Here is a 27,476-nt window from a genome sequence, read left to right on the forward strand (position 1 = left end):
TAAGACGGTCCAAGGGACTCAGAAAACCTGAAGTGAAGCATCGGAATCTAAAACTGGACTCACAGGAGAGGTACAAATCATAGAAAGTTATTGTGTCAGTCCTCTTGTACTTAAGTCTGCATTGTGCCTTTAGTATTAAAATCGGATGCAATATCAGTGTTTCATCGTCATTAAGAAGATCCAAGCGATACAGTAAACCTGAAGTGAAGCCTCGGAATCTAAAACTGGACACGCAGGAGAGGTTCAAATCATAGCATGTTAGAGTGTCAATCCTCTTGTACTTAAATCGGCATTGTGCCTTTTGTATTTAATTCGGATGCAATTTCTGTGTTTCATCGTCAATAAAAAGGTCCAAGTAATACAGTAAACCTGAAGTGAAGCAACGGAATCCAAAAATGGACTCACAAGAGAGGTTCAAATCATAGAAAGTTAGAGTGTCAGTCCTCTTGTACTTAAGTCGTCATTGTGACTTTTGTATTAAATTCGTATGCAATTTCTGTGTTTCATCGTCAATAAGAAGGTCCAAGGTATACAGTAAACCTGAAGTAAAGCATCGGAATCTAAAACTGGACTCACAGGATTGGTTCAACTCATAGAAAGTAAGAGTGTCAGTCCTCTTGTACTCAAGTCAGCATTGTGCCTTTTGTATTAAATTCGGATGCAAATTCTCTGTTTCATCGTCAATAAGACGGTCCAAGGGACTCAGAAAACCTGAAGTGAAGCATCGGAATCTAAAACTGGACTCACAGGAGAGATACAAATCATAGAAAGTTATTGTGTCAGTCCTCTTGTACTTAAGTCGGCATTGTGCCTTTTGTATTAAAATCGGATGCAATTTCTGTGTTTCATCGTCAATAAGAAGATCCAAGCGATACAGTAAACCTGAAGTGAAGCATCGTAATCTAAAACTTGACTCACAGGAGAGGTTCAAATCATAGAATGTTAGAGTGTCAGTCCTCATGTACTTAAGTCGGCATTGTGCGTTTTGTATTAAATTCGGAAGCAATTACTGTGTTTCATCGTCAATAAGATTGTCCAAGGGATACAGTAAACCTGAAGTGAAGCATCGGAATCTAAGACTGGACTCACAGGACAGGCTCAAATCATAGAAAGTTAGAGTTTCAGTCCTCTTGTACTTAAGTCGGCATTGTGAATTTTGTATTAAATTCGGATGCAATTTCTGTGTTTGATCGTCAATAAGAAGGTCCAAGGAATACAGTGAACCTGAAGTGAAGCATCGGAATCCAAGTCTGGACTCACAGGAGAGGTTCAAATCATAGAAAGGTAGAGTGTCAGTCCTCTTGTACTTCAGTCGGCATTGTGCCTTTTGTATTAAATTCGGATGCTATTTCTGTGTTTCATCGTCAGTAAGAAGGTCCAAGGTATACAGTAAACCTTAAGTGAAGCATCAGAATCTAAAACTGGACTCACAGGACAGGTTCAAATCATTGAAAGTTAGAGTGTCAGTCCTCTTGTACTTAAGTCGGCATTGTGCCTTTTGTATTAAATTCGAATGCAATTTCTGTGTTTCATCGTCAATAAAAGGTCCAAGTGATGCAGTAAACCTGAAGTGAAGAGTCGGAATCTAAAGCTGGACTCACAAGAGAGGTTCAAATCATAGAAAGTTAGAGTGTCAGTTCACTTGTACTTAAGTCGGCATTTTGCCTTTTGTATTAAATTCGGATTCAATTTCTGAGTTTCATCGTCAATAGGAAGGTCCATGGGATATAGTAAACCTGAATTCAAGCATCTGAATCTAAAACTGGACTCACAGGAGAGGTTCAAATCATAGAAAATTAGAGTGTAAGTCCTCTTGTACTTAAGTCGGCATTGTGCCTTTTGTATTAAACTCGGATGCAATTTCTGTGTTTCATCGTCAATAAGAAGATCCAAGAGATACAGTATACCTGAAGTGAAGCACCGGAATCTAAAACTGGACTCACAGGAGAGGTTCTTATCATAGAAAGTTAGAGTGTCAGTCCTCATGTACTTAAGTCAGCATTGTGCGTTTTGTATTAAATTAGGATGCAATTTCTGTGTTTCATCGTCAATACGATGGTCCAAGGGATACAGTAAACCTGAATTGAAGCATCGGAATCTAAGACTTGCCTCACAGGAGAGGTTCAAATCATAGGAAGTTAGAGTGTCAGTCCTCTTGTACTTAAGTCGGCATTGTGTATTTTGTATTAAATTCGGATGCAATTTCAGTATTTGATCGTCAATAAGAAGGTCCAAGGGATACAGTAAACCTGAAGTGAAGCATCGGAATCCAAGTCTGGACTCACAGGAGAGGTTCAAATCATAGAAAGTTAGAGTGTCAGTCCTCTTGTACTTAAGTCGGCATTGTGCCTTTTGTATTAAATTCGGATGCAATTTCTGTGTTTCATCGTCAGTAAGAAGGTCCAAGGTATACAGTAAACCTTAAGTGAAGCATCGGAATCTAAAACTGGACTCACAGGACAGGTTCAAATCATACAAAGTTTGGGTGTCAGTCCTCTTGTATTTAGGTCGGCATTGTGCCTTTTGTATTAAATTCGGATTCAATTTCTGTGTTTCATCGTCAACAAAAGGTCCAAGTGATACAGTAAACCTGAATTGAAGCATCGGAATCTAAAACAGGACTCACAGGTGAGGTTGAAATCATAGAAAGTTAGAGTGTAAGTCCTCTTGTACTTAAGTCGGTATTGTGGTTTTGTATTAAACTCGGATGCAATTTCTGTGTTTCATCGTTAATAAGAAGATCCAAGGGATACAATAAACCTGAAGTGAAGCACCGGACTCTAAAACTGGACTCACAGGAGAGGTTCAAATCATAGAAAGTTAGAGTGTCAGTCCTCTTGTACTTAAGTCGGCATTGTGCTTTCGCGTTTTTGGTCGTAAATATATATACTCTTTTGTATTTATTTTGGTTTTGTTATTGTTATTGCTCGCGTCATAACGCATATACGAAAAGAGCCGCGAAATACCTTTTAGTAATTCTCTGCCAAGAATTTCTTTATAATCATTAATTTTCAACAAAACAGTATATATTGGGTTCTTATTGTTCTTTCTATTAAAGGAACATTTTTGGTTACTGTAACTCACTATAAAAAAACAACATATCTTCCCTACTTTATACACTCCTGGAAATTGAAATAAGAACACCGTGAATTCATTGTCCCAGGAAGGGGAAACTTTATTGACACATTCCTGGGGTCAGATACATCACATGATCTCACTGCCAGAACCACAGGCACATAGACACAGGCAACAGAGCATGCACAATGTCGGCACTAGTACAGTGTATGTCCACCTTTCGCAGCAATGCAGGCTGCTATTCTCCCATGGAGACGATCGTAGAGATGCTGGATGTAGTCCTGTGGAACGGCTTGCCATGCCATTTCCACCTGGCGCCTCAGTTGGACCAGCGTTCGTGCTGGACGTGCAGACCGCGTGAGACGACGCTTCATCCAGTCCCAAACATGCTCAATGGGGGACAGATCCGGAGATCTTGCTGGCCAGGGTAGTTGACTTACACCTTCTAGAGCACGTTGGGTGGCACGGGATACATGCGGACGTGCATTTTCCTGTTGGAACAGCAAGTTCCCTTGCCGGTCTAGGAATGGTAGAACGATGGGTTCGATGACGGTTTGGATGTACCGTGCACTATTCAGTGTCCCCTCGACGATCACCAGTGGTGTACGGCCAGTGTAGGAGATCGCTCCCCACACCATGATGCCGGGTGTTGGCCCTGTGTGCCTCGGTCGTATGCAGTCCTGATTGTGGCGCTCACCTGCACGGCGCCAAACACGCATACGACCATCATTGGCACCAAGGCAGAAGCGACTCTCATCGCTGAAGACGACACGTCTCCATTCGTCCCTCCATTCACGCCTGTCGCGACACCACTGGAGGCGGGCTGCACGATGTTGGGGCGTGAGCGGAAGACGGCCTAACGGTGTGCAGGACCGTAACCCAGCTTCATGGAGACGGTTGCGAATGGTCCTCGCCGATACCCCAGGAGCAACAGTGTCCCTAATTTGCTGGGAAGTGGCGGTGCGGTCCCCTACGGCACTGCGTAGGATCCTACGGTCTTGGCGTGCATCCGTGCGTCGCTGCGGTCCGGTCCCAGGTCGACGGGCACGTGCACCTTCCGCCGACCACTGGCGACAACATCGATGTACTGTGGAGACCTCACGCCCCACGTGTTGAGCAATTCGGCGGTACGTCCACCCGGCCTCCCGCATGCTCACTATACGCCCTCGCTCAAAGTCCGTCAACTGCACATACGGTTCACGTCCACGCTGTCGCAGCATGCTACCAGTGTTAAAGACTGGGATGGAGCTCCGTATGCCACGGCAAACTGGCTAACACTGACGGCGGCGGTGCACAAATGCTGCGCAGCTAGCGCCATTCGACGGCCAAAACCGCGGTTCCTGGTGTGTCCGCTGTGCCGTGCGTGTGATCATTGCTTGTACAGCCCTCTCGCAGTGTCCGGAGCAAGTATGGTGGGTCTGACACACCGGTGTCAATGTGTTCTTTTTTCCATTTCCAGGAGTGTAGTTATTGAAAATGAAAATTACTTTGTTATGAAATACTGATGTTACAGTTCGCAAAGATTGTTCAACATTTTGCAGTGGATTTTTGTTAAGCGTAAAACACCAATAATTACCACGACTCGCACAAGAACATTAGACTATTGTCGGAGAAAAAAACGTTTTCACTATAAGGTTTGCCAGACCAGAACTAAGCACAACAAAATTCCTATTTTGCTACGAAGGTAAATTATCTCTTTTGTACTGTTAGCAATATATTATCAGCAGCTCGCGTGAACCTGCAAAACACATTATAAAATCTGCTGCTCTGCTTTGCAAGTCCGGAAGCTGAAAGAGATGATTTTATTTCACTATTACCTTCCCGCTTCTTTGCAGTATGATCGATTTCTTTTAATACAGTTTGAATGCGCCGCGGCAGCAGCTTGTTCGTTCGTAGCGCAGCTCTGCACCACGGATAATATTTAAATAACTGAAAATGTCTTAAAAGGATGGGATAATTATTTAAGCAAGCTACTACAAATAATAATGCAAGGTTTCATTAAAGAACTCTATTCAAAACATTCAAATATGTTAACTTATCTACAATACACACCTTTTTTAAAAATGAGTACGTAATGGCGTACATCGCTTAACCATAACAAAAGAAGACTACGTTAGCATGTACAACTGCGACACAGGCTATCTTACTCCCGTAACTCCAAGAGGAAGACAAAGAAATTAATGTTCATGCTGTATTATTTATACTAGTGATGTTTTTCATCTGTGTATGATATTTATCGTCTGTGCGGTTTCAGTACTCGCCGACACCGATATTATGTAAGATAAATAATAATTAAAAAAATACATAATTCCATACAATAACAGAATACGATGCACAATATTTTCTCTTTACTACAAAATATGTCTTTTGCTAAGGGACGTTACAATGCCCCCTGGCAGCAATTGACTAACGTTAAGAATATTCGGCAATATGCTGCCACTAACGTCCGTTTTGTCGTTGTCTGTCACCTTGTTAGGAATATTCACTGTTCACTTCTTTGCTCTTTTACATTATAGTTTTAATTACACTTTTTATAGTTTTTTCACACTTTGCGAGGTGACCGTAAACCTAGTCCCAGGGTCATTACAGTTTTCTGGCTCCCCCATTTGGGCTACGTGCGATCAGAAAACCTGGGAAAACTGCGCCGGAGCCATGGTCATCTCGTCTGGTTTGTCTTAACACACGGTTTTGTTCATTAAACAAGGGTGGACTTTATCCAATGTTCACAGATAACAATGATTATTTATGTCAAAATTTTAAACCCTTTAGTCTCTCTATTAAAAATGTACCTTCTACACTTTTTCACATTTGTGTCTGTGTCACAACTAGGGTCAATCATTAAACAGTTCGATAGCAATGTAATGAATTGTCTCTACACTTACTCACGACAAATGTTCTACCGTTGTATGGCATTCGTGTCAGTTTGTTTCACTAATATGACGAAAACATGTGACATATATCATCGAACAAGTGAATGTTTTGAGCTATACTCAGCAAAAAAAAAAATGTTTGTCACGTAATTTCGTGTTCAATAAATCATTTTCATATTAGTACATGAACAACGTAGTTGGTAATGTTCGGTTGAACGTCAACAATGTCGTACGGAGCGGGCGGCGCGAAGCAATTGTTGCGTAGCGTCGTCTGGAGCGCCGCGTGCCAACAACCGCTGAGGTCGACGACCTGCTAGCAGCAACATCGACGGCGTGCTGCGGTGGCGCCCGAGCAGTCGCGAACCGCGCCGAACCATTCACCAATGTCGGCGTGTTGCAGTGGTTTCCAGCGACCGACTGGCTGGCGGCACGGCACCCGTCTCTGCTTCTCCGCATGGCTCCCCGTCGTAACGCATGAAACAAATATTCCACAACGGTGTACTGTCTTTAAGGATACAACTTATTAGCTGTGGAAGAAAATGCACTTTGGTTTAAAGCGTTTATTGTTCATTACGCCGTCGCTTCGCTGGTATGCACAGGACGTTTTGGCGTGATAACAGATTTCTTGTTACATTGTGACACTGGTATTCAGGGTTCGTCACACGCACATTGTACCACACACTTTCACTTGTTCTCACGGTTGATACACTGCCAGAGCGTCTTTCAACACGCGAAAATATTTCGGTACACACATACTAAATGTCTCCGTCGAGCGATGTTTGTTTTAATTGACTCCGAACGGATCACTAACTATCGTTTTTACTCACAGTGTACTGTTCGTTGAGCACTGCACTATGACAGTTAGTCACTCAACACTTAACTTATATCGACGTATATATTGGTGCAGATACAACAGTCATTTTCTGTCCCTACTACACACAATATTCCGTCCTTTCCTAGATTGTTTATGCACACAGTTTATTTTTAATGCATAACAACTGTTCTTAGCATAATCACTCTCATCTATATTGAGTCCATTGTGTTACCTTCTCATTACACACTTTTAATACTATTACTAGACATATATTGCTTTTTTGTAATTATTTAAGGGTGTGTGATTTTTTTTTACATAGCTTTCTTTTCCTCTTTTAGTGTAGCTTGCCAGGTTATCACCCATCTAGCAAACAGATTTTACCATGTGCATGACAGCTTGAGTTGGGCATATTGTTCAATAAATACTTCATTTAGTACTAGTATTATTTTTAACGGTCCGTCCTACAGGACTACAGTGTAGTTTCCGCGTAACTTGATTCGTGTACTGCGTATTTAATATTCAAGAACGGGTACCAAGTACACAGGCTTCAATTGAAGCATTCATACATACAAAGCATAGGTTACACGGAACGGTTTTGTTTTTTATTGGATTCTGCTCCAGTGTCGTTCTCAGATCACTATTGGCAGTAAACATTACATCACATAATTATTTCGAACTACAAAGTCAATTTTTGGCTAGTATAGACTCTCTCTCAGGGTTCCTTAACTTTAACACAATTACATCTGCTACATATTTATATGAGATTTCATCATTAATTGTACTTACTTACTACAAAATGATTCAAGAAATTAATCATTATTTTCTCAACAAAAGATTATTCATTGCTTGAAGAGCATGTAGTATTTTAATGACACTAACTGTCTGTAAACAAAGTCTTCCATTTGCATATTATTGCTCAGTTTACTGATTCTACTTCCTCAAAATTGTAACTATACATAAATTCTTTCTTAAAACTAACATACTTATACTCTAAAACAAAATTGAAATCTTCTTACCACTACTATTTACATCAGACATGTCACTGAATAAATAACTTTACTTCTTTACGTGGATACAGTCCTTTTATTTTCCCCGTCTGGGGATGAGCTAACAAATAGCTACATTCTTGTGGCAACATCTTCCGAATCTCTTTAGCCACTACTTCCCTCCTCGAACAAGGGATGGAGTAAGATACGCGACAGTATGTTTTATGACGCATCACCTCTATGTGGTAGTGGTACCCTTTGACTATTCCTGGTCGGTCGGTAAATACCATGTTATATTCTGATAACAGCTGTGTCAACTGTTGCTTTTGTATGTTGCTTAAACTTTCAGATTCCTGTACTTTGGTTCGAAATTCATCAACATTTGGTTCAAAATTTCTATCTCCTATATTCGGATAATAGAGATCCGTCACAGGTGATAATCATTAAAGTGTAGTACCCAGGGGTTCCTACCTTTGATATTAATTCGATTGCAACATGGCACAAGTACCTCCTTCGATTTCATCATAGACAACTCAGTCCTCCTACCTTTATTAACTATACTTAGTTTTCCCGAGGAGAGGTCGATCACTGCGTCCCTCTCACGGAGAAAATCTACTCCCAGAATGCAGGCCACCTTTAACCCTTTAACAATGAGGAACGAGCTCACTATGGCTTCGCCCTCCTTACAAATCTCCATCTGCACCTGGTACTTAACTAACTGGCTCTGTGCACTTATAGCTCCAGACACCTTGCAATTATTAACCGGGAAAGTCTGTATGCTACGTCCCTTCCCTAGCGCTTTAAACAACTGTGTACTCATTACACTCACTGAGGCACCTGTGTCAATGATTATATTCACTGCAACATCATTGATTTTCGCTTCTATTATGGCTTGCACATTTTCGTTGCTATCTTTCTTACATTCATGCGGTTCGGTCAGTAGATCTTTATCCATACTGATACCGTCGTTGTATCGCAGCATATGTATTCCAGGGATACTATTGTTATTCGTGTTGCTTTCACTCCACCCCTCGGCCAGCGATGGAGAGCATATCGAGGCCGATTCTAGTTTGTCGGATGGCTTGCTTGCGAGGTACTTGGACGGCTATTATCCGCGACGTCTACTATGTTTACGCTTTTGTTTGTGGGCCGCCACGACTGCGCAATGGGGGCGTTCTGCAGTGGTGGTTTGTTGTTATCGTACCGGTCATTACCCTGCCGCTCTGGGCTTGGTCGCTGATTCTGATTCCGATTACGATTACCGTGATTGTAATTGCTATGCCACTGACCTCGCGCATTTTTCCAGCGGTTGGTCCCTGGCAATCCGGAATCGTACTGGTCGTCAAATCGACGCTTTTCGTTATGAGACGGTTGCCCATACCCGTTCTGACTTCTACCATTATTACAATTTTGCGAATGCTCTTGCCGCTTGTTACCCCCTCCACCATTTCCATGGTTGTGGTTTTGTGCACTATTATTTCTGTCATGTTTACACCCTGATCCATTATTCCGCGAGTGATCACACGCTGCTTTTGCGTCTTCCTGGATTAAGTCTATTGAATCTAGAACAGACAGGAAATGTTCCATGTCGCTTTCTGGTACGTGTATTAATTGCTCTTTGATATGAAGGGGAAAATGTGATTTTAGGAGTCTTATTATGTCTCTTGGTGAGATAGGCTCGTCCCAGTAACGCGTTTTGTTTATGTACTTCTCGAAAAACCGTCTCAGATTCCCAAGACGGGGTGAGTACGGTTCGGGATTGTATACTTCTTTTCTTAGCCGCTCTTGTATACAAGGCGACCAGTATTTCGACAAAAACGCCCTTTCGAACTGTTCATATGTCATGCAGCTGTCTGCTACTTCCGTAGCCCACAATGCTGCATCACCCTGAATGTATGACATTACGTATTGAATTTTCTGTGCTTCGTTCCACACACTAGGCAAGATATTTTTAAACCTTTTTATGAATACTACTGGGTGTACTGACTTCCGTTCAGTAGTAAACGTTTGAAATTGCCTATTTTTTATCAAACTTTCTTCAACTAATATTTTTGGACAGTACTGGTTTGTTCCTGGGACATACATAGGCTGTGTGCTCCGAACCGAAGCTACAACTCTTCGCATTATCGCCTAAAGATTCACCATTGTTGCGTCGCGTATAAGTTTGTGCGTTGCCAAAAACATTGGCTGTTGTCGACATAGTTTCATGTTCAAGATGTTTGCTACCTTGTGTTAAACCCTTTTCCAAGTCGGATATCCGTTTGTTAATATTCACTTGCCACTGCGGAATATCCCCACTGAGTATTTGTTTGATGGTTTGGACGTCGTTCTGTACCTGACTATTTACTGCGGTACTGAACGATTCGGAATCTCTATCCGCTATGGCTGCTTGTACCTTAGAATTAATATTTTTGTCAATCTCACTCTCCTTCGCTTCTAGCCATGAGTTGAATTCGGTTTCAATTTTAGTCGCTTGTTCGTTCCACTTCTGCTCTACAAGCTGTGTGGAATCTACCTCTTGCTTTTCTAACCGGTTGACTAAAACACCTATCGCGTCTACCATGTTAGTGTTTGCTACTTGCAGGTTGTTGACCTGTACCGTCAACACTTGCACAGCCTTAGGTATCGACTCATAATTCTGTTTCATACAAGCAATCTCTTTTTTCATATTTTCTAACGATTGCACAAGTTGCTGGTCCCGCTCAGCTTGTTGGCGATCCCTCTCACCTTCTGGCGATCTCGCTCGGCTTGCTGTGCGAGAAAGATTTCAATTTTTTCGTCTTTTTCAGCTTGTTGTTGCGCAAATTGTGCCTGGTAATCCAGCACGCGCTCTAATATCGCCTGAAGTGAATACCCACCAGGCAGATTACCACTCTCTGGTTCCTGCTTTTCTGGGGGTGGTACAATTTCCTTATTTACCTCTCCTTGAGCGCTGGTGGGCGGTGGCACCACTTCCTGTGCCCCTGCCTCCACATTTTCGCATGGTATATCCTCAAAGAGAGTACTTGTACTGCTTAATGCACCCGTTTCTACATTTCCTGCACTAACTAATGGCTGTTCCTCAGTATCCATATTGCTCGGACGTTGACTACGCAATTTAACCATATTCATAAATTACCTACTCGAACACAAGACCTGACAGTTTTTTCACTTGCACACAAAATATGTTAGTTTATCTACAATACACGACACACTAAAAATTACTATCTACAATCAACTTTGTCCTGTCATAAACACTAACATCAAACTACACACCACTAGCGATATGAGATCACTTCACTGGAGTTAAGCTTCTACAAACAGGACAACTACACTGTAGTCTTACCTTTTATTTATCTGATCTCGGGGTTCGGCTGCCCCCGGATTATGTAGTCGTTACAGTTTCTCAGAACTATCAGGATCGTTTCCTCTAACTTGCTTGCAGTGGTGCTGTTTTTCATGAAAAATTTTTGTACATTCATTAATACATAGCATTAATCATGATACACATACATACATTTATCACTAAATACATACATATACATAACAATAAACACTGAAAGAAAGTACCTAAAATATTCTTGTTTTCGTGGCCACTGCAAATTCGGGCCCCGCGTTTTTGGGCGACAATTTCGCGTTTTTGGTCGTAAATATATATACTCTTTTGTATTTATTTTGGTTTTGTTTTTGTTATTGCTCGCGTAATAACGCATATACGAAAAGAGCCGCGAAATACCTTTTAGTAATGCTGTGCCAAGAATTTCTTTATAATCATTAATTTTCAACAAAACAGAATGTATTGGGTTCTTATTGTTCTGTATCTGGCTTTCTATTAAAGGAACATTTTTGGTTACTGTAACTCACTATAAAATAACAACATATCTTCCCTACTTTATAGTTATTGAAAATGAAAATTACTTTGTTATGAAATACTGATGTTACAGTTCGCAAAGATTGTTCAACATTTTGCAGTGGATTTTTGTTAAGCATAAAACACCTATAATTACCACGACTCGCACAAGAACATGAGACTATTGTCGGAGAAAAATACGTTTTCACTATTAGGTTTGCCAGACCAGAACTAAGCACAACAAAATTCCTATTTTGTTACGAAGGTAAATTAACTCTTTTGTACTGTCAGCCATATATTATCAGCAGCCCGCGTCAACCTGCAAAACACATCATAAAATCTGCTGCTCTGCTCTGCAAGTCCGGAAGCTGAAAGAGATGATTTTATTTCACTATTACCTTCCCGCTTCTTTGCGATATGATCGATTTCTTTTAATAGAGTTTGAATGCGCCGCGGCAGCGGCTTGTTCGTTCGTAGCGCAGCTCTGCACCACGGATAATATTTAAATAACGGAAAATGTCTTAAAAGGATGGGATAATAATTTTAGCAAGCTACTACAAATAATAATGCAAGGTTTCATTAAATAACCCTATTCAAAACATTCAAATATGTTAACTTATCTACAATACACACCATTTTTAAAAATGAGAACGTAATGGCGTACATCGCTTAACCATAACAAAAGAAGACTACGTTAGCATGTACAACTGCAACACAGGCTATCTTACTACCGTAACTCCAAGAGGAAGACAAAGAAATTAATGTTCATGCTGTATTATTTATACTAGTGATGTTTTTCATCTGTGTATGATATTTATCGTCTGTGCGATTTCAGTACTCGCCGACACAGATATTATCTAAGATAAATAATAAAAAGAAAAATACATAATTCCATACAATAACAGAATACGATGCACAATATTTTCCCTTTACCACAAAATATGTCTTTTGCTAAGGGACGTTACAGTGTCTTTTGTATTAAAATCGGATGCAATTTCTGTGCTTCATCGTCAATAAGAAGGTCAAAGGGATACAGTAAACCTGAAGTGAAGCATCGGAATCTAAAACTGGACTCACAGGAGAGGTTCAAATCATAGAAAGTTAGAGTGTCAGTTCTCATGTACTTAAGTCGTCATTGTGCCATTTGTATTAAATTCGGATGCAATTTCAGTGTTTCATCATCAATAAGAAGGTCCAAGGGATACAGTAAACCTGAAGTGAGGCATCGGAATCTAAAACTGGACTCACAGGAGAGGTTCAAATCATAGAAAGCTAGAGTGTCAGTCCTCTTGTACTTAAGTCGGCACTATGCCTTTTGTATTAAATTCGGATGCAATTTCGGTGTTTCATCGTCAATAAGAAGGTCAAAGGGATACAGTAAACCTGAAGTGAAGCATCGGAATCTAAAACTGGACTCACAGGAGAGGTTCAAGTCATAGAAAGTTAGAGTGTAAGTCCTCTTGTACTTAAGTCGGCATTGTGCCTTTTGTATTAAATTCGGATGCAATTTCTGTGTTTCATCGTCAATAAGAAGGTCAAAGGGATACAGTAAACCTGAAGTGAAGCATCGGAATCTAAAACTGGACTCACAGGAGAGGTTCAAATCATAGAAAGTTAGAGTGTCAGTCCTCTTGTACTTAAGTCGGCATTGTGCCTTTTGTATTAAATTCTGATGCAATTTCTGTGCTTCATCGTCAATAACAAGGTCCAAGGGATACTGTAAACCTGAAGTGAAGCATCGGAACCTAAAACTGGACTCACAAGCGACGCTCAAATCATAGAAAGTTAGAGTGTCAGTCCTCTTGTACTTAAGTAGGCATTGTGCCTTTTGATTTAAATTTGGATGTAGTTTCTGTGTTTCATCGTCAATAAGAGGGTCCAAGGGATACAGTAAACCTGAAGTGAAGCAGCAGAATCTAAATCTGGACTCACAAGCGAGGTTCAAATCATAGAAATTTAGAGTGTCAGTCCTCTAGTACTTAAGTCGGCATTGTGCTTTTCTATTAAATTCGGATGCATTTTCTGTGATTCATCGTCAATAAGAAGGTCCAAGGGATACAGTAAACCTGATGAGAAGCATCGGAATCGAAAACTAGACTCACAGGAGGGGTTCAAATCATAGAAAGTTAGAGAGTCAGTCCTCTTGTACTTAACTCGGCATTGTGCTTTTTGTATTAAATTCTGATGCAATTTCTGTGTTTCATCGTCAATAAGAACGTCCAAGGGATACAGTAAACCGGAAGTGAAGCATCGGAATCTAAAACTGGACTCACAAGCGAGGCTCAAATCATAGAAAGTTAGAGTGTCATTCCTCTTGTACTTAAGTCGGCATTGTGCCTTTTGTATTAAATTCGGATGCAATTTCTGTGTTTCATCGTCAATAAGAAGGTCCAAGGGATACAGTAAACCTGAAGTGAAGCATCGGAATCTAAAACTGGACTCACAGGAGAGGTTCAAATCATGGAAAGTTAGAGTGTGAGTCCTCTTGTACTTAAGTCGGCATTGTGCCTTTTGTATTAAATTCGGATGCAATTTCTGTGTTGCATCGTCAATAAGATGCTCCAAGGGATACAGTAAACCTGAAGTGAAGCATCGGAATCTAAAACTAGACTCGCAGGAGAGTTTCAAATCATAGAACCTTAGAGTGTCAGTCCTCTTGTACTTAAGTCTGCATTTCGCATTTTGTATTATATTCGGATGCAATTTCTGTGTTTCATCGTCAATAAGAAGGTCCAAGGGATACAGTAAACCTGAAGTGAAGAATCGGAATCGAAAACTTGACTCCCAAGCGTGGTTCAAATCACAGAATGTTAGAGTGTCAGTCCTCTTGTGTTTAAGTCGGCATTGTGCCTTTTGTATTAAAAGCGGATGCAATTCCTGTGCTTCATCGTCAATAAGAAGGTCCAAGGGATACAGTAAACCTGAAGTGAAGCATCGGAATCTAAATTTGGCCTCACAGGAGTGGTTCTAATCATAGAAAGTTAGAGTGTAAGTCCTCTTGTACTTAAGTCGGCATTGTGCATTTTGTATTAAATTCGGATGGAATTTCTGTGTTTCATCGTCAATAAGAAGGTCCGAGGGATACAGTAAACCTGAAGTAAATCATCGGAATCTAAAACTGGACTCACAGGAGAGGTTCAAATCATAGAAAGTTAGAGTGTCAGTCCTCTTGTACTTAAGTCGCCATTGTGACTTTTGTCTTAAATTCGGATGCAATTTCTGTGTCTCATCGTCAATAAGAAGGCCCAAGGGATACAGTAAACCTGAAGTGAAGCATCGGAATCTAAAACTGGAATAACAGGAGAAGTTCAAATCATAGAAAGTTATAGTGTCAGTCCTCTTGTACTTAAGCCGGCATTGTGCCTTTTGTATTAAATTCGGATGCAATTTCTGTGTTTCGTCGTCAATAAGAAGGTCCAAGGGATACAGTAAACCTGAAGTGAAGCATCGGAATCAGAAACTGGACTCAAAGGAGAGGTTCAAATCATAGAAAATTAGAGTGTCAGTCCTCTTGTACTTATGTCGGCATTGTGCCTTTTGTATTAAATTCGGATGCAATTTCTGTTTTTCATCGTCAATAAGAAGGTCCAAGGGATACAGTAAACCTGAAGTTAAGCATCGGAATCTAAAACTGGCCTCACAGGAGTGGTTCTAATCATAGAAAGTTAGAGTGTCAGTCCTCTTGTACTTACGTCGGCAATGTGCCTTTTGTATTAAATTCGAATGCTATTTCTGTGTTTCATCGTCAATAAGAAGGTCCAAGTGATACAGTAAACTTGAAGTGAAGCATTGGAATATAAACTGGACTCACAGGAGAGGCTCAAATCATAGAAAGCTAGAGTGTAAGTCCTCTTGTACTTAAGTCGGCATTGTGCATTTTGTATTAAATTCGGATGCAATTTCTGTGTTTCATCGTCAATAAGAAGGTCCAAGGGATACAGTAAACCTGAAGTAAAGCATCGGAATCTAATACTGGCCACACAGGAGTGGTTCTAATCATAGGAAGTTAGAGTGTCAGTCCTCTTGTACCTAAGTCGGCATTGTGAATTTTGTATTAAATTCGGATGCAATTTATGTGTTTCAGCGTTAATAAGAAGGCCCAAGGGATACAGTAAACCTGAAGTGAAGCATCGGAATCTAAAACTGGAATCACAGCAGAAGTTCAAATCATAGGAAGTTAGAGTGTCAGTCCTCTTGTACTTAAGCCGGCATTGTGCCTTTTGTATTAAATTCAGATGCAATTTCTGTGTTTCATCGTCAATAAGAAGGTCCAAGGGATACAGTAAACCTGAAGTGAAGCATCGGAATCTAAAACTGGAATCACAGGAGAGGTTCAAATCATAGAAAGTTAGAGTGTCAGTCCTCTTGTACTTAAGTCGGCATTGTGCCTTTTGCATTAAATACGGTTGAAATTTCTGTGTTTCATTGTCAATAAGAAGGTCCAAGGGATACAGTAAACCTGAAGTGAAGCATCGGAATCTAAATCTGGCCTCAGAGGAGGGTTTCAAATCATATAAAGTTAGAGTGTCAGTCCTCTTGTACTTAAGTCGGCATTGTGCATTTTGTAATAAATTCGGATGCAATTTCTGTGTTTCATCGTCAATAAGAAGGTCCAAGGGATACAGTAAACCTGAAGTAAAGCATCGGAATCTAAAACTGGACTCACAGGAGAGGTTCAAATCATAGAAAGTTAGAGTATCAGTCCTCTTGTACTTAAGTCGGCATTGTGACTTTTGTCTTAACTTCGGATGCAATTTCTGTGCTTCATCGTAATTAAGAAGGCCCAAGGGATACAGTAAACCTGAAGTGAAGCATCGGAATCTAAAACTGGAATAACAGGAGAAGTTCAATTCATAGAAAATTAGAGTGTCTGTCCTCTATTACTTGAGTCGGCATTGTGCCTTTTGTAATAAATTCGGATGCTATTTCTGTGTTTCATCGTCAATAAGATGCTCCAAGGGATACAGTAAACCTGAAGTGAAGCATCGGAATCTAAAACTAGACTCGCAGGAGAGTTTCAAATCATAGAACCTTAGAGTGTCAGTCCTCTTGTACTTAAGTCTGCATTGAGCATTTTGTATTATTTTCGGATGCAATTTCTGTGTTTCATCGTCAATAAGAAGGTCCAAGGGATACAGTAAACCTTAAGTGAAGCATCGGAATCTAAAACTGGACTCACAGGAGAGGTTCAAATCATAGAAAGTTAGAGTGTCAGTCCTCTTGTACTTATGTCGGCATTGTGCCTTTTGTATTAAAATCGGATGCAATTTCTATGATTCATCGTCATAAGAAAGTCCAAGGGATTCAGTAAACCTGAAGTGAAGCATCGGAATCTGAATCTGGACACACAGGACAGGTTCAAATCATAGAAAGTTAGAGTGACAGTCCGCTTGTACTTAAGTCGGCATTGTGGCTTTTGTATTAAATTCGGATGCAATTTCTATGTTTCATCGTCAATACGAAGGTCCAAGGGATACAGTAAACCTGAAGTGAAGCAACAGAATCTATAACTAAACTCATAGGAGTGCTTCAAATCATAGAAAGTTTGAGTGTCTGTCCCTTTGTACTTAAGACGGCCTCGTGCCTTTTGTATTAAATTCGGATGCAATTTCTGTGTTTCATCGACAATAAGAAGGCCCAAGGGATACAGTAAACCTGAAGTGAAGCATCGGAAACTAAAACTGGAATCACAGGAGAGGTTCAAAACATAGAAAGTTAGAGTGTCAGTCATCTTGCACTTAAGCCGGCATTGTGCCTTTTGTATTAAATTCGGATGCAATTTCTGTATTACATCGTCAATAAGAAGGTCCAGTGGATACAGTTAACCTGAAGTGAAGCATCGGAATCTGAAACTGGACTCACAGGAGAGGTTGAAATCATAGAAAGTTAGAGTGTCAATCCTCTTGTACTTAAGTCGGCATTGTGCCTTTTGTATTAAATTCGGATGCAATTTCTGTGTTTCATCGTCAGCAAGAAGATCCAAGGGAAACAGTAAACCTGTAGTGAAGCATCGTAATCTACAACTGGACTCACAAGCGATGTTCAAATCATAAAAAGTCAGAGAGTCAGTCCTCTTGTACTTAAGTCGGCATTGTGCCTTTTGTATTAAATTCGGATGCAATTTCTGTGTTTCATCGTAAATATGATCGTCCAAGGAATACAGTTAACCAGAAGTGAAGAATCGGAATCGAAAACTGGACTCCCAAGCGTGGTTCAAATCACAGAATGTTAGAGTGTCAGTCCTCTTGTGTGTAAGTCGGCATTGTGCCTTTTGTATTAAAATCGGATGCAATTTCTGTGCTTCATCGTCAATAAGAAGGTCCAAGGGATACAGTAAACCTGAAGTGAAGCATCGGAATCTAAATTTGGCCTCACTGGAGTGGTTCTAAACATAGAAAGTTAGAGGGTCAGTCCTCTTGTACTTAAGTCGGCATTGTTTATTTTGTATCAAATTCGGATGCAATTTCTGTGTTTCACCGTCAATAAGAAGGTCCGAGGGATACAGTAAACCTGAAGTACATCATCGGAATCTAAAACTGGACTCACAGGAGAGGTTCAAATCATAGAAAGTTAGAGTGTCAGTCCTCTTGTACTTAAGTCGGCATTGTGCATTTTGTAAAAAATTCGGATGCAATTTCTGTGTTTCATCGTCAATAAGAAGGTCCAAGGGATACAGTAAACCTGAAGTAAAGCATCGGAATCTAAAACTGGACTCACAGGAGAGGTTCAAATCATAGAAAGTTAGAGTATCAGTCCTCTTGTACTTAAGTCGGCATTGTGACTTTTGTCTTAACTTCGGATGCAATTTCTGTGCTTCATCGTAATTAAGAAGGCCCAAGGGATACAGTAAACCTGAAGTGAAGCATCGGAATCTAAAACTGGAATAACAGGAGAAGTTCAATTCATAGAAAATTAGAGTGTCTGTCCTCTATTACTTGAGTCGGCATTGTGCCTTTTGTATTAAATTCTGATGCTATTTCTGTGTTTCATCGTCAATAAGATGCTCCAAGGGACACAGTAAACCTGAAGTGAAGCATCGGAATCTAAAACTAGACTCGCAGGAGAGTTTCAAATCATAGAACCTTAGAGTGTCAGTCCTCTTGTACTTAAGTCTGCATTGAGCATTTTGTATTATTTTCGGATGCAATTTCTGTGTTTCATCGTCAATAAGAAGGTCCAAGGGATACAGTAAACCTGAAGTGAAGCATCGGAATCTAAAACTGGACTCACAGGAGAGGTTCAAATCATAGAAAGTTAGAGTGTCAGTCCTCTTGTACTTATGTCGGCATTGTGCCTTTTGTATTAAAATCGGATGCAATTTCTGTGATTCATCGTCATAAGAAAGTCCAAGGGATACAGTAAACCTGAAGTGAAGCATCGGAATCTGAATCTGGACTCACAGGACAGGTTCAAATCATAGAAAGTTAGAGTGACAGTCCGCTTGTACTTAAGTCGGCATTGTGTCTTTTGTATTAAATTCGGATGCAATTTCTATGTTTCATCGTCAATACGAAGGTCCAAGGGATACAGTAAACCTGAAGTGAAGCAACAGAATCAATAACTAAACTCATAGGAGTGGTTCAAATCATAGAAAATTTGAGTGTCTGTCCCTTTGTACTTAAGACGGCCTCGTGCCTTTTGTATTAAATTCGTTTGCAATTTCTGTGTTTCATCGACAATAAGAAGGCCCAAGGGATACAGTAAACCTGAAGTGAAGCATCGGAAACTAAAACTGGAATCACAGGAGAGGTTCAAAACATAGAAAGTTAGAGTGTCAGTCATCTTGCACTTAAGCCGGCATTGTGCCTTTTGTATTAAATTCGGATGCAATTTCTGTGTTACATCGTCAATAAGAAGGTCCAGTGGATACAGTTAACCTGAAGTGAAGCATCGGAATCTGAAACTGGACTCACAGGAGAGGTTGAAATCATAGAAAGTTAGAGTGTCAATCCTCTTGTACTTAAGTCGGCATTGTGCCTTTTGTATTAAATTCGGATGCAATATCTGTGTTTCATCGTCAGCAAGAAGATCCAAGGGAAACAGTAAACCTGTAGTGAAGCATCGTAATCTACAACTGGACTCACAAGCGATGTTCAAATCATAAAAAGTCAGAGAGTCAGTCCTCTTGTACTTAAGTCGGCATTGTGCCTTTTGTATTAAATTCGGATGCAATTTCTGTGTTTCATCGTAAATAAGATCGTCCAAGGAATACAGTTAACCAGAAGTGAAGAATCGGAATCGAAAACTGGACTCCCAAGCGTGGTTCAAATCACAGAATGTTAGAGTGTCAGTCCTCTTGTGTGTAAGTCGGCATTGTGCCTTTTGTATTAAAATCGGATGCAATTTCTGTGCTTCATCGTCAATAAGAAGGTCCAAGGGATACAGTAAACCTGAAGTGAAGCAACGGAATCTAAATTTGGCCTCACAGGAGTGGTTCTAATCATAGAAAGTTAGAGGGTCAGTCCTCTTGTACTTAAGTCGGCATTGTGCATTTTGTATCAAATTCGGATGCAATTTCTGTGTTTCATCGTCAATAAGAAGGTCCGAGGGATACAGTAAACCTGAAGTAAATCATCGGAATCTAAAACTGGACTCACAGGAGAGGTTCAAATCATAGAAAGTTAGAGTGTCTGACCTCTTGTACTTAAGTCGGTATTGTGACTTTTGTCTTAAATTCGGATGCAATTTCTGTGTCTCATCGTCAACAAGAAGGCCCAAGGGATACAGTAAACCTGAAGTGAAGCATCGGAATCTAAAACAGGAATAACAGGAGAAGTTCAAATCATAGAAAGTTAGAGTGTCAGTCCTCTTGTACTTAAGCCGGCATTGTACCTTTTGTATTAAATTCGGATGCAATTTCTGTGTTTCGTCAACAATAAGAAGGTCCAAGGGATACAGAAAACCTGAAGTGAAGCATCGGAATCAGAAACTGGACTCACAGGAGAGGTTCAAATCATAGAAAATTAGAGTGTCAGTCCTCTTGTACTTAAGTCGGCATTGTGCCTTTTGTATTAAATTAGGATGCAATTTCTGTTTTTCATCGTCAATAAGAAGGTCCAAGGGATACAGTAAACCTGAAGTTAAGCATCGGAATCTAAAACTGGCCTCACAGGAGTGGTTCAAATCATAGAAAGTTAGAGTGTCAGTCCTCCTGTACTTAAGTCGGCAATGTGCCTTTTGTATTAAATTCGAATGCAATTTCTGTGCTTCATCGTCAATAAGAAGGTCCAAGTGATTCAGTAAACTTGAAGTGAAGCATCGGAATATAAACTGGACTCACAGGAGAGGCTCAAATCATAGAAAGCTAGAGTGTAAGTCCTCTTGTACTTAAGCCGGCATTGTGCCTTTTGTATTAAATTCAGATGCAATTTCTGTGTTTCATCGTCAATAAGAAGGTCCAAGGGATACAGTAAGCCTGAAGTTAAGCTTCGGAATCTGAAACTGGACCCACAGGAGAGGTTCAATTCATAGAAAATTAGAGTGTCTGTCCTCTATTACTTGAGTCGGCATTGTGCCTTCTGTATTAAATTCGGATGCAATTTTTGTGTTTCATCGTCAATAAGATGCTCCAAGGGATACAGTAAACCTGAAGTGAAGCATCGGAATCTAAAACTAGACTCGCAGGAGAGTTTCAAATCATAGAACCTTAGAGTGTCAGTCCTCTTGTACTTAAGTCTGCATTGTGCATTTTGTATTATTTTCGGATGCAATTTCTGTGTTTCATCGTCAATAAGAAGGTCCAAGGGATACAGTAAACCTGAAGTGAAGCATCGGAATCTAAAACTGGACTCACAGGAGAGGTTCAAATCATAGAAAGTTAGAGTGTCAGTCCTCTTGTACTTATGTCGGCATTGTGCCTTTTGTATTAAATTCGGATGCAATTTCTGTGCTTCATCGTCATAAGAAAGTCCAAGGGATACAGTAAACCTGAAGTGAAGCATCGGAATCTAAATCTGGACTCACAGGACAGGTTCAAATCATAGAAAGTTAGAGTGACAGTCCGCTTGTACTTAAGTCGGCATTGTGCCTTTTGTATTAAATTCGGATGCAATTTCAATGTTTCATCGTCAATACGAAGGTCCAAGGGATACAGTAAACCTGAAGTGAAGCTACAGAATCTAAAACTAAACTCATAGGAGGGGTTCAAATCATAGAAAGTTAGAGTGTCAGTCCTCTTGTACTTAAGTCGGCATTGAGCTTTTTGTATTAAATTGGGATGCAATTTCTGTGTTTCATTGTCAATAAGAAGGTCCAAGGGATACAGTAAGCCTGAAGTGAAGCTTTGGAATCTGAAACTGGACCCACAGGAGAGGTTCAATTCATAGAAAATTAGAGTGTCTGTCCTCTATTACTTGAGTCGGCATTGTGCCTTTTGTATTAAATTCGGATGCAATTTCTGTATTTCATCGTCAATAAGATGCTCCAAGTGATACAGTAAACCTGAAGTGAAGCATCGGAATCTAAAACTAGACTCGCAGGAGAGTTTCAAATCATAGAACCTTAGAGTGTCAGTCCTCTTGTACTTAAGTCTGCATTGTGCATTTTGTATTATTTTCGGATGCAATTTCTGTGTTTCATCGTCAATAAGAAGGTCCAAGGGATACAGTAAACCTGAAGTGAAGCATCGGAATCTAAAACTGGACTCACAGGAGAGGTTCAAATCATAGAAAGTTAGAGTGTCAGTCCTCTTGTACTTATGTCGGCATTGTGCCTTTTGTATTAAAATCGGATGCAATTTCTGTGCTTCATCGTCATAAGAAAGTCCAAGGGATACAGTAAACCTGAAGTGAAGCATCGGAATCTAAATCTGGACTCACAGGACAGGTTCCAATCATAGAAAGTTAGAGTGACAGTCCGCTTGTACTTAGGTCGGCATTGTGCCTTTTGTATTAAATTCGGATGCAATTTCTGTGTTTCATCGACAATAAGAAGGCCCAAGGGATACAGTAAACCTGAAGTGAAGTATCGGAAACTAAAACTGGAATCACAGGAGAGGTTCAAATCATAGAAAGTTAGAGTGTCAGTCATCTTGACCTTAAGCCGGCATTGTGCCTTTTGTATTAAATTCGGATGCAATTTCTGTGTTACATCATCAATAAGAAGGTCCAAGGGATACAGTTAACCTGAAGTGAAGCATCGGAATCTGAAACTGGACTCACAGGAGAGGTTGAAATCATAGAAAGTTAGAGTGTCAATCCTCTTGTACTTAAGTCGGCATTGTGACTTTTGTCTTAAATTCGGATGCAATTTCTCTGTTTCATCGTCAATAAGAAGGCCCAAGGGATACAGTAAACCTGAAGTGAAGCATCAGAATCTAAAACTGGAATAGCAGGAGAAGTTCAAATCATAGAAAGTTAGAGTGTCAGTCCTCTTGTACTTAAGCCAGCATCGTGCCTTTTGTATTTAATTCGTATGCAATTTCTGTGTTTCATCGTCAATAAGAAGTGTCCAAGGGATACAGTAAACCTGAAGTGAAGCATCGGAATCTAAAACTGGACTCACAGGAGTGGTTCAAATCATAGAAAGTTAGAGTGTCAGTCCTCTTGTACTTAAGTCGGCATTGTGCCTTTTGTATTTAATTCGTATGCAATTTCTGTGTTTCATCGTCAATAAGAAGGTCCAAGGGATACAGTAAACCTGAAGTGAAGCACCGGAATCTAAAACTGGACTCACAGGAGGGGTTAAAATCATAGAAAGTTATAGTGTCAGTCCTCTTACACTTAAGTCGGCATTGTGCCTTTTGTATTAAATTCGGATGCAATTTCTGTGTTTCATCGTCAATAAGTAGGCCCACGGGATACAGTAAACCTGAAGTGAAGCATCGGAATCTAAAATTGGAATCACAGGAGAAGTTCAAATCTTAGAAAGTTAGAGTGTCAGTGCTATTGTACTTAAGTCGGCATTGTGCATTTTGTATTAAATTCGGATGCAATTTCTGTGTTCCATCGTCAATAAGAAGGTCCAAGGGATCCAGTAAACCTGAAGTAACGCGTCGGAATCTAAAACTGGCCTCACAGGAGTGGTTCTAATCATAGGAAGTTAGAGTGTCAGTCCTGTTGTACCTAAGTCGGCATTGTGAATTTTGTATTAAATTCGGATGCAATATATGTGTTTCAGCGTTAATAAGATGGCCCAAGGGATTCAGTAAACCTGAAGTGAAGCATCGGAATCTAAAACTGGAATCACAGTAGAAGTTCAAATCATAGGAAGTTAGAGTGTCAGTCCTCTTGTACTTAAGCCAGCATTGTGCCTTTTGTATTAAATTCAGATGCAATTTCTGTGTTTCATCGTCAATAAGAAGGTCCAAGGGATACAGTAAACCTGAAGTGAAGCATCGGAATCTAAAACTGGAATCACAGGAGAGGTTCAAATCATAGAAAGTTAGAGTGTCAGTCCTCTTGTACTTAAGTCGGCATTGTGCCTTTTGCATTAAAAACGGATGAAATTTCTGTGTTTCATCGTCAATAAGAAGGTCCAAGGGATACAGTAAACCTGAAGTGAAGCATCGGAATCTAAATCTGGCCTCAGAGGAGGGGTTCAAATCATATAAAGTTAGAGTGTCAGTCCTCTTGTACTTAAGTCGGCATTGTGCATTTTGTATTAAATTCGGATGCAATTTCTGTGTTTCATCGTCAATAAGAAGGTACAAGGGATACAGTAAACCTTAAGTGAAGCATCGGAATCTAAAACTGGACTCACAGGAGAGGTTAAAATCATGGAAAGTTAGAGTGTGAGTCCTCTTGTACTTAAGTCGGCATTGTGCATTTTGTATTAAATTCGGATGCAATTTCTGTGTTGCATCGTCAATAAGAAGGTCCAAGGGATACAGTAAACCTGAAGTGAAGCATCGGAATCTAAAACTGGACTCACAGGAGGGGTTCAAATAATAGAAAGTTAGAGTGTCAGCCCTCTTGTACTTAAGTCGGCATTGAGCTTTTTGTATTAAATTTGGATGCAATTTCTGTGTTTCATCGTCAATAAGAAGGTCCAAGGGATACAGTAAGCCTGAAGTGAAGCTTCGGAATCTGAAACTGGACCCACAGGAGAGTTTTAATTCATAGAAAATTAGAGTGTCTGTCCTCTATTACTTGAGTCGGCATTGTGCCTTTTGTATTAAATTCGGATGCAATTTCTGTGTTTCATCGTCAATAAGATGCTCCAAGGGATACAGTAAACCTGAAGTGAAGCATCGGAATCTAAAACTAGACTCGCAGGAGAGTTTCAAATCATAGAACCTTAGGGTGTCAGTCCTCTTGTACTTAAGTCTGCATTGTGCATTTTGTATTATTTTCGGATGCAATTTCTGTGTTTCATCGTCAATAAGAAGGTCCAAGGGATACAGTAAACCTGAAGTGAAGCATCGGAATCTAAAACTGGACTCACAGGAGAGGTTCAAATCATAGAAAGTAGAGTGTCAGTCCTCTTGTACTTATGTCGGCATTGTGCCTTTTGTATTAAAATCGGATGCAATTTCTGTGCTTCATCGTCATAAGAAAGTTCAAGGGATACAGTAAACCTGAAGTGAAGCATTGGAATCTAAATCAGGACTCACAGGACAGGTTCAAATCATAGAAAGTTAGAGTGACAGTCCGCTTGTACTTAAGTCGGCATTGTGCCTTTTGTATTAAATTCGGATGCAATTTCTATGTTTCATCGTCAATACGAAGGTCCAAGGGATACAGTAAACCTGAAGTGAAGCAACAGAATCTAAAACTAAACTCATAGGAGTGGTACAAATCATAGAAAGTTTGAGTGTCTGTCCCTTTGTACTTAAGTCGGCCTCGTGCCTTTTGTATTAAATTCGGATGCAATTTCTGTGTTTCATCGACAATAAGAAGGCCCAAGGGATACAGTAAACCTGAAGTGAAGCATCGGAAACTAAAACTGGAATCACAGGAGAGGTTCAAATCATAGAAAGTTAGAGTGTCAGTCATCTTGCACTTAAGCCGGCATTGTGCCTTTTGTATTAAATTCGGATGCAATTTCTGTGTTACATCGTCAATAAGAAGGTCCAAGGGATACAGTTAACCTGAAGTTAAGCATTGGAATCTGAAACTGGACTCACAGGAGAGGTTGAAATCATAGAAAGTTAGAGTGTCAATCCTCTTGTACTTAAGTCGGCATTGTGCCTTTTGTATTAAATTCGGATGCAATTTCTGTGTTTCATCGTCAGCAAGAAGATCCAAGGGAAACAGTAAACCTGTAGTGAAGCATCGTAATCTACAACTGGACACACAAGCGTTGTTCAAATCATAAAAAGTAAGAGTGTCAGTCCTCTTGTACTGATGTCGGCATTGTGCCTTTTGTATTAAATTCGGATGCAATTTCTGTGTTTCATCGTCAATAAGATCGTCCAAGGAATACAGTTAACCAGAAGTGAAGAATCGGAATCGAAAACTGGACTCCCAAGCGTGGTTCAAATCACAGAATGTTAGAGTGTCAGTCCTCTTGTGTGTAAGTCGGCATTGTGCCTTTTGTATTAAAAATGGATGCAATTTCTGTGCTTCATCGTCAATAAGAAGGTCCAAGGGATACAGTAAACCTAAAGTGAAGCATCGGAATCTAAATTTGGCCTCACAGGAGTGGTTCTAATCTTAGAAAGTTAGAGGGTCAGTCCTCTTGTACTTAAGTCGGCATTGTGCATTTTGTATTAAATTCGGATGCAATTTCTGTGTTTCATCGTCAATAAGAAGGTCCGAGGGATACAGAAAACCTGAAGTAAATCATCGGAATCTAAAACTGGACTCACGGGAGAGGTTCAAATCATAGAAAGTTAGAGTGTCTGTCCTCTTGTACTTAAGTCGGCATTGTGACTTTTGTCTTAAATTCGGATGCAATTTCTGTGTCTTATCGTCAACAAGAAGGCCCAAGGGATACAGTAAACCTGAAGTGAAGCATCGGAATCTAAAACTGGAATAACATGAGAAGTTCAAATCATAGAAAGTTAGAGTGTCAGTCCTCTTGTACTTAAGCCGGCATTGTACCTTTTGTATTAAATTCGGATGCAATTTCTGTGTTTCGTCGTCAATAAGAAGGTCCAAGGGATACAGTAAACCTGAAGTGAAGCATCGGAATCAGAAACTGGACTCACAGGACAGGTTCAAATCATAGAAAATTAGAGTGTCAGTCCTCTTGTACTTAAGTCGGCATTGTGCCTTTTGTTTTAAATTCGGATGCAATTTCTGTTTTTCATAGCCAATAAGAAGGTCCAAGGGATACAGTAAACCTGAAGTTAAGCATCGGAATCTAAAACTGGCCTCACAGGAGTGGTTCTAATCATAGAAAGTTAGAGTGTCAGTCCTCTTGTACTTAAGTCGGCAATGTGCCTTTTGTATTAAATTCGAATGCAATTTCTGTGTTTCATCGTCAGTAAGAAGGTCCAAGTGATACAGTAAACTTGAAGTGAAGCATCGGAATATAAACTGGACTCACAGGAGAGGCTCAAATCATAGAAAGCTAGAGTGTAAGTCCTCTTGTACTTAAGCCGGCATTGTGCCTTTTGTATTAAATTCAGATGCAATTTCTGTGTTTCATCGTCAATAAGAAGGTCCAAGGGATACATTAAACCTGAAGTGAAGCATCGGAATCAAAAACTGGACTCACAGGAGAGGTTCAAATCATAGAAAGTTAGAGTGTCAGTCATCTTGCACTTAAGCCGGCATTGTGCCTTTTGTATTAAATTCAGATGCAATTTCTGTGTTTCATCGTCAATAAGAAGGTCCAAGGGATACAGTAAGCCTGAAGTTAAGCTTCGGAATCTGAAACTGGACCCACAAGAGAGGTTCAATTCATAGATAATTAGAGTGTCTGTCCTCTTGTACTTAAGTCGGCATTGTGACTTTTGTCTTAAATTCGGATGCAATTTCTGTGTTTCATCGTCAATAAGAAGGCCCAAGGGATAC

The sequence above is a fragment of the Schistocerca serialis genome, chromosome 3 (assembly GCF_023864345.2).
Source record: "Schistocerca serialis cubense isolate TAMUIC-IGC-003099 chromosome 3, iqSchSeri2.2, whole genome shotgun sequence".
NCBI lineage: Eukaryota > Metazoa > Arthropoda > Insecta > Orthoptera > Acrididae > Schistocerca > Schistocerca serialis.